General features: G+C 34.1%; 1 pseudogene; it reads left to right on the forward strand.

The window, feature by feature from the left end:
- The first annotated feature begins 1,011 nt into the window (after nucleotides 1–1,011).
- Nucleotides 1,012–4,209, forward strand: LOC107921437 (hydroquinone glucosyltransferase-like; annotated as a pseudogene).
- The last annotated feature ends 4,996 nt before the right edge of the window (nucleotides 4,210–9,205 follow it).

Raw genomic sequence — 9,205 nt, forward strand, 5'->3', positions numbered from 1 at the left:
AAAGTTTAGATTGTGAAAAAAAAAGCTTAATGATAAATTTGGTCACTAATGTTTGTATGTTTTGTCAAAATGACCCTAATTGTATTTTTGAGCATTTTTTGGCCATTATCTTTTTTTTAATCTGCTTTTTCTAATAAAGGTAATAAATAAATTCAAGGTTATAATTTTTTCTTTCAAAATGTTTCAATCTTTCATACGTTTGTTTACTGAGAAGTTTTTCTACTGAGTTAACTTTTTTTAGATAATTACGTCTATTTTCTTTAAATAAAGAGTTTTTTATATTTATTGTAATATTTATTTTTTATTATGTTCCACATGTAATTATCTTATTAGGTTATCTAAGTAATAAATTACATCTCATTAAAAATATTTCATGTATGAAATTCCACATCATCCTCGTTAACCTTTTTTAGCGGCACTTTCATTAAATTTGTTAGAAAAAGCATATTGAAAAAAGAACAAAGGTTGATGGCCAAAAAAGACTAAAAAATACAATTAAGGTTATTTTGACAAAACATGCAAAAGTTAGTGGACAATTTTGTTATTAAGCATATATTTTAACCTAACAAAAATTATATTTTAGTTAAAATTTGAAATAAGTTGTTGTACTTTTGAAAATTTAGAATTAAGTTCATATACTTTCATTTTTAGGAATTTAGTACACTTACTTTTCAGATTTTAGATTTCAAAATTCAAATTTAATAGTTAACATTGTTTTTTTTTGCTAAATTCAAGTTCATTACAATATCAATTTTTTTAATTACTTGGATATTAAGTGAGTTTTTTTATTTAAAAAATAAATAATGTTAATAATTAGACTTAAATTTTAAAATTTTAAAATTAGAAGGACTAAATTCATAAAAATAAAAGTATAAGAATTAAATCGGCATATTTTAACATTTATGTCTTTCACGTAATGTTGGCAAAATTATGAAATATTCATAACTATCTGTACAAACCTCTGCAATTTTCATACCCTTTCTTCCATAGAAGCAAAAGAAAAATAAAAACATGGCGAAAGCACAAAGACCTCATATAGCAATCCTACCGAGTCCAGGATGGGTCACCTCATTCCACTCGTTGAGCTCGCCAAACGTCTCGTTCACCAGCACACCTTCGTCATCCCCACCGACGGTTCCCCTTCCAAAGCTCTAAAATCAACTCTCGATTCCCTTCCAACATTCATTGATTCCGTTTTCCTCCCGCCCGTCGACTTGAGTGATCTCCCTCCGGATTCGAAGATTGAAACGAGGATCTCTTTAATGGTGTCTCGCTCCCTTTCTTCCCTCCACGACGCTTTCGTGTCGATGGTGGCCGGCACAAAGCTCGTTGGATTGGTCGTTGATATGTTCGGGACCGACGCGTTCGATGTTGCTTATGAATTCAACATCCCATCGTATATATATTTCCCGTCGACGGCCATGATGTTGTTGTTTTTCCTTTACCTACAAGAACTCGATCGAACAGTTTCATGCGAGTACAAGGACATGGTCGAACCGGTGAGATTACCCAGGTGAATACTGATTCACGGAAATGAATTACTAGACCCGACACAAGACCGGAAAAACGATGCGTATAAATGGCTTCTCCATCATGCAAACCGGTTTAGATCAGTTAAAGGGATAATGGTAAACGGTTTCCAGGACTTAGAAAGTGGACCAAAGGCCTTGCAAGCGAAACAATCCGGTAAGCCATCGGTTTACCCCGTTGGACCACTCATTAACGTCGATTCGAGTGACAAACCCGATCCATCAGGTTGCATCAGGTGGCTCGATATTCAACCGGTCGGTTCGGTTTTATTTGTCTCCTTCGGCAGCGGTGATACCCTTTCACGTAACCAAGTAAATGAGTTAGCAATGGGATTAGAAATGAGTGATGAGCAACGTTTTTTATGGGTCATTAGGACCCCTAACGATACCATTGCTAATGCCACATATTTCAATGTTGATACCCAAAAGGACGATGACCCATTTATGTTTTTGCCCAAAGGGTTCGTAGAAAGAACTAAAGGGTGTGGTCTAATGGTGGGATCATGGGCAGCACAGACTCGAGTGTTGAACCATGGGTCCACTGATGGGTTCTTGACCCATTGTGGGTGGAATTCAGTTGAAAGTGTGGTTAATGGGATACCTTTAATTGCATGGGCACTTTATGCTGAACAAAAGATGAATGCCTTGATGTTAAGTGAGGATGCTAAGGTTTCTTTGAGGCCTAAACCTAATCAAAATGGGTTGATATGTAGGGACGAGATTGCAAAAGTTGTAAAATGTTTGATGGGAAGTGAAGAAGGGAAAAGTGTTCGAAATAGGATGCTGGAGTTGAAAGAAGCAGCTAAAAGAGTACTTTGTGAAAATGGGTCTTCTACCATAGCACTCTCTGAGGTGGCTGATAGCATTAACATGCATTGTTATCTACAAATTAGAAACCTTCTCTCTTTTTTTCAAATATTCTTATTTTCCTTTTACCTTTCCATGTTTGATTACTATTTTCATGCACATGATCTAAGGTTCAGGTTTTAAGTTATGGTCACAAATGCATCTTTTATAAAGTTTACAACCGTGTTTTTTTTCCTAATTATATAAACAATTTTAACATAATCAATCAATACTCACTTGACAGCCATGTAACTAAAAAATAACATTGTAATGAACCTGAATTTAATAAAAATAAATTTAAGAGTGTTTACAAATGAACCTGAATTTTCATTTCCTTGAATATCTCGCCTTTTTTTAATCCGAACAACATAAATGCATTGTACAACCCATCAGAACCCATCAAGCACATCAAAATTGAAATACATCATGAAGGATTGAAGCTCAACAATCATCCTTGATCCTACCCTCTAATTCTAATTGACTGCCTAGGTTCCAAGACATAGTAATGCTAAATTAAGACTGTAGTCTATTCAAAAGTTAATTTTACAAATGGCACATACAAACAGTCGATTAAAGTTCAAGATCTTACCACGGTTGCCCCATCCCACCAAGTTGCCGTGCCAACTGAATATCCTTCTTCACTGAGGGCAACAAAAGAAAATGAAATTAACTTTGCTCCTTTTGAAATGAAACTGGAATGAAGTCATTGTTAAACAATGAACCAATAGAAGGAAATACTTCACTCTTTGAAACCGAGAAATCATGTTTCTCAATGAGCATGAAACAATACGGTGACACTAACAGGGATATAAACTTAGATCACACAAATGACAATCACTAAAGAGTTCTCTTATGAAGGTTTCCTATCTATTAACTTCCCCGTGCTATAGATGCAGAATAAACTTTACACATCGTAAGCAATCCATAAACTTCTCCGTGTTCCCATTATTTTTGAGAGATTCAACATTAGAACAAACTCATAGGCCAAGAGGCAAACTTTCAATACGCCCCACAGCATCAGCCAGCTTGCATGATCTCCCATCAAATACACAATATGGAAAGTGTCGGATTTGCATAATGTTAGAATATTATTACGGCTACCTTTAGATTGCTACAACTATTAAACACTTAGAAATACCCTGAAATGTAGAACAAATGTCCCCGATATAAACTAGTTCAAACAAAAACAACAGTTTCTCCATCCCTTAACTTAGTGTAACACGCTTTGCATGAATTGCAGAGAGCGTTGCATCTCCAAACAATTGAATCAAATAATCCTCTGCTGCCTACAAAACCATCCAAAGTTATATGCTTTTCGAAGTAGAAAGTAGCAAAAGTATTGACATCACAAATTGCATTGTTATTTCTTATTGTGAAATAAAATATAACTGAACAAACTACAGTTCTTCACAATCATACAGTTAATTAGCAAGTGAAAATTTGCATACTCATATCATACTCAAATTCAAGTATTTTTGGACACTTATAAGTGCATAATGAACATATTATAACAGTGAATACATATGCAAGTTAATGTTGGCAATCTAACCTATGGCAGCATGACAGTATGGAGACTGGGAAGCATTATATTTTCCAGATCAACGATATATCTGGAATCACATGCAAAAAAATTAGCATGCACATTGTAGTCTATGTGTCTATTTATTTTTTATGGCTTGTCATCTTCTTTATAGTAGAAGGTAGGGTAAGTTACTGAACCTCTTGAATTGCTACTAAAGCTTCAGCTTGTCAACGACTTATTCCTGGTGCAAGTTGGTAGCTAATAGCTCTTACCTATAAAAAATCATATAAAAAACGATTACCTTCTCATTAACCTCATAAGTTATAATAATGGTTAGCAGAAAGATACAGCATAATGTAATCTTGAGGGGATCCCCCGCCCCCCCCCCCCCACCTTGGAAAATTCACAATGGCGATGTTAATGTCAGCTAATTGTGAAATTTCAGAGTCAAAGCTAGAGATTTAAAACACCTTTTTTTTCAATTCAACTGTAACTCATGTACTGAGAATTAATAGATTTTATTTCAATCCCAATTATTTTAAAATTGTAACATGGTAGTAAATATACCAGATTGCATTCAATCAGTAATGCAGACAATAAACTAGTTTAGAGAGAGATAGAGCTGACTTCTCTGATGAAGCTGGCAGCAGGGATGATTCAATTCGTAGTCTTCTGGTATTTGCGAATCTCTTGAAGAGTCCTAGTTCTCAGTTTAAAACGATGAGGCTTCTTTAGTGTTCCTTGAGCTTCGACAAAATTAAAAAAGGGAAAGAAAAAAAATATCAATCTTTGATGCAGCATGCATTTGGGTACCTATAGGAGGGATATCATGCCTGAGAAAGAACTCACATGATGTGGCCACTACACCAAAACAGACCTTTAGCGGCACCTTTTGTGGCGTTTGGATTAAAAACGCCCTAAAAATCGAGAATTAGCGGCGCAAATCATAAAACGCCGCTGAAGATGTATCAATAGCGGCGATTCTAATAAAACGCCGGTAAAAGTCAGACATACAGTGTCGTTTTTTGAATAAACGCCGTAAAAGAACATCTTTAGCGACGTTTACTACCAAGCGCCGCAAAAGCTCTTATCCAAAACGCAGCGCTTTGGTCTTGATGTATAGTAGCCTTAGTGGCGCTTATATTCAAACGCCGCTAAAGTATAGTATTAGCGGCGAGTACTGAAAAGCGCCGCAATATTTCTTAACCAAAACGCAGAGTTTGGTCTTGAGGTACATTAGGATTAGTGGCGCTTATTTAAAAACGCCGCTAACGCATAGTAGTAGCGGCGCTTATTGTAAAGCGTCGCAAAATATTAACCAAAACGCAGCGCTTTGGTCTTGATGTATACTACCAGTAGTGGCACTTATATTAAAACGCTACTAAAGAATAGTATTAGCAGCGAGTAGTGAAAAGCGCCGCAAGATTTCTTAACCAAAACGCAGAGTTTGGTCTTGCGGTATATTAGGATTAGTGGCGCTTATTGGAAAACGCCGCAAAATATTAACCAAAACGCAGCGCTTTGGTCTTGATGTATACTAGCAGTAGTGGCGCTTATATTAAAACGCTGCTAAAGAATAGTATTAGCGGCGAGTAGTGAAAAGCGCCGCAATATTTCTTAACCAAAACGCAGAGTTTGGTCTTGAGGTACATTACGATTAGTGGCGCTTATTTGAAAACGCCGCTAAAGCATAGTATTAGCGGCGCTTATTGTAAAGCACCGCAAAATATTAACCAAAACGCAGCGCTTTGGTCTTGATGTATACTACCAGTTGTGGCGCTTATGGTAAAACGCCGGTAAAACATATTATTAGCGGCGCGTTGTGGGAAGCGCCGCTAGATTATTATATATGTAGTTTATTATATAATGTAGGTTATTATATAATGTAGGAAATAGGATATTATATAATGTTTATTATTTTTGAATTCTAGTTTAGGGTTTAGAGTTTAGGGTTTAGGGTTTACGATGTAGGTTTAGTGTTTTTGGTTTAGGGTTTGAGAGTTTAGTGATTAAGGTTCAGTGATTATTATAAGTTAAAAAGTTTAATATTGTATATAGTTTAGGGTTTTAGGTTTAATCATTATATAATGTTTATTATTTTGTGAATATTAGAGTTTTGAGTTTAGGATTTATGATGTAGGTTTTGGTGTTTAGGGTTTAGAAGTTTAGAGTTTACGGTTTGAGGTTTAGGCCGCTTTAGTCATGTTAAGAGGTTAATTAGTGTTTTAGGGCTTGATGCTTGTGGTTAACGGTTTGTAGTTTATAATTTAAGGTTAAAATATATGTTTTGTACTACACACTAACATTAGCAACACGAATTCTTGAAAATATGGTTTAGGATTAATTATGGTTAATTTAGGGTTTAGGGTTTAATTTAAGTTTTTTATATTTTCTGAATCTAAAAAAGATATATATAAATTATCAATTTAAAAAATATAAATATATACCAAAATGGGTTAAATCCCAAAACCGTACATGAATAATGATTAAATGTTCAATTGTTTACATGAAGTTTAATTTGATACAGAGGTTTGTAAAATGTTAACACATGTTATTGATACAATTAACATCAATTTTTTATTTAATATGACATATATACATAAATATTTATGTTTATTAAAAATAAAATAATAAAAATATAAAAAAATATTGATATAATTAACTTATTTTTAAAAAATTTCCATGCTCTTAGTGGCGTTTTACGAAAAACACCGCAAAATTATCCTAATTACCAGGGAAACGACTGCGTTTCGTTTTTTTTTTCGTTGCAAACGACGTCGTTTTGGTGGTTACTTAGTGGCGAAAGGTTGTAAACGCCGCAAATAGGTTCATTTAGTCATGAATACGTCGTCGTTTTTCGATGTTCTTAGTGGCGTTTTGTGGCAAAACGCCAGAAACTTGTCCTACTTTTTTTAAAAATGACATCGTTTGGACGGTTAATTTAGTGGCGCTTTTGTGTAAACGCCGCAACGTTAGTCGTTTAGTCACTGTTAATTGAGTGGCGCTTATGCCTAAACGCCACAAATTTGACTAACTGGCTGAGGAACGACATCGTTTGTAATTTTATTTTGTGGCGCTTTGTAATAAACGCCGCAAATGGGTTAATTTTGTCATAACTGTTTGGGAAACGTCATCGTTTTTGGGTTTGTTTAGTGGCGCTTATTTAGAAATGCCGCAAATTTGTTAGTTTAGTCATTGAAAACGTCGTCGTTTTTTAATGTTGTGAGTGGCGTTTTATGCCAAAACGCCAGAAATTTGACTGTCTGTTCCTGAAACGACTTCGTTTATGTGGACATTTTGTGGCGCTTATTTACAAACGCCGCTATCAGTGGGTTCATTTATCTACCGAAACGACGTCGTTTTCTTTCCAGCCCTTTTAACCAGGCAAAACCCGATTCTTCTTCATCAGCTTCCCCCAATTGTTTAGCCGAAATCCCTAGCTTCCTTAGTCCCTAATCTCCCCAAACCCGACCAGCTTCGCCGTGACCGTGACCGTCGCCTGCTTCATCACCATCGCCGTCTCATCTACTGCATCACCGTCACTGTCACCGTCTCTCTCTGCTCCCGCAACCACCGGTAAGTTATATTTTTAGTGTGGGAAAAAATTATAATTTTTTTTCTTTCTGCCTCGTCTGCTTGGTTGTAATACAAAACATTGATGTTGTCTTCTTTTGCGACCGTCCCCAAACAATGCAGAAGTAATTGGGTGTTGTTAGTTTGCAGCATCAGTAACCCTTTCAAACCGGTACATTACTATTTTCTGGTTTGCTATTCTTTCTATTTTCTTTATTTAGTACACTGCTCTTTTCTATTTTCTTAATTTACTTGAGAATCATTTAGCCAACTAATCCATTATCATATTAGTTTCTCCAAAATAGGGAAATCCTACAAATGCATTATCATCTCATATATTAGTTAATTCTATATTCAGATTTTGATGGTCAGGTATTTTGCCAAATTAGATTGCATTTGTAAAATATGAAGAGTTGGATATGTGTAGAATAATTTCCTTACTTTTATCAAGGTATTTTAGCTTCTTTTAGAATTTGATTTGTAATTGTGAAGGCAATGGTTCAGATGTTATTTTATTTCAAGTGGTTTTGGGGTTTTCTCTCTTTCAATTTCCATGATTGGAGATGAGGGGGGATTCCAACTATATTGTCTTTTATCAAGGTAGTTAATTCTATTTTGGTATCATTCCTATTGATCGAAATATTTCCTATTGATAGTAAATTGAAATAATTGTAGATCTCGATCGGTATTAGTTCTACCATTGCGTACTGGTAATATTGATATAATAAGGAAATCAGACATGAATTTACCATTATATAAAGATGCTTCAATAATGTCTTTCAAAAGAAAAATAATAATAACAACAACAATAACAATTTGGTCTCGATAGAAAAAAGTAATGCAATAATAATTGAGCTCGGTCCTCACTCATTATCTTAAAAGAAATATTAATATTTAAAATAAACTTGAATGATTTGATATTATTCTCAATAATAATTTAAATTATTTTTTATTATATATTTTTAAAAATTGGTTGGTAGGGTTAAGTTTGGACAAAAAAATCTTGTCGACATAATACATTTAACTTACATTACTTACATAATACATAATAACTTACAACTTACATAATACATTTAACTTACAACTTACATAATACATTTGACTGACATAATACATTTAACTTACAACTTACACAATACATAATAACTTACAACTTACATAATACATAATAACTTACAACTTACACAATACATAATAACTTACAACTTACATAATACATAATAACTTACAACTTACATAATACATTTAACTTGCAACTTACACAATACATAATAACTTACAACTTACATAATACATAATAACTTACAACTTACATAATACATTTAACTTACAACTTACACAATACATTTAACTTACAACTTACATAATACATAATAACTTACAACTTACATTTAACTTACATAATACATTTAACTTACATAACTTACATAACTTACCATTGCAATTTCTGGTGAAAATCAGACTTCAAGATCTAAGAAATGGACCGGTCTTGGATGAATTTGTTAAGGGTAAGCGACGGTTATCGAAATGGAGTACAGACTTTTCTAAATTTTGCATTTCAATATGCAAGCCAAGAGAACATGATTCTTTGCCCGTGTAAGAAGTGTGTCAACATAAACTGGCATTATCGTGAAGTTGTATACGAGCATCTAATTGTTGATGGGTTTGTTCGGGGTTATAAACAATGGTTATTTCATGGAGAATGCCCGCCTAGTACTTCCTCTTCAAGTATGGA

Source organism: Gossypium hirsutum, chromosome D08 (genome assembly GCF_007990345.1).
Source record: "Gossypium hirsutum isolate 1008001.06 chromosome D08, Gossypium_hirsutum_v2.1, whole genome shotgun sequence".
Taxonomy (NCBI): domain Eukaryota; kingdom Viridiplantae; phylum Streptophyta; class Magnoliopsida; order Malvales; family Malvaceae; genus Gossypium; species Gossypium hirsutum.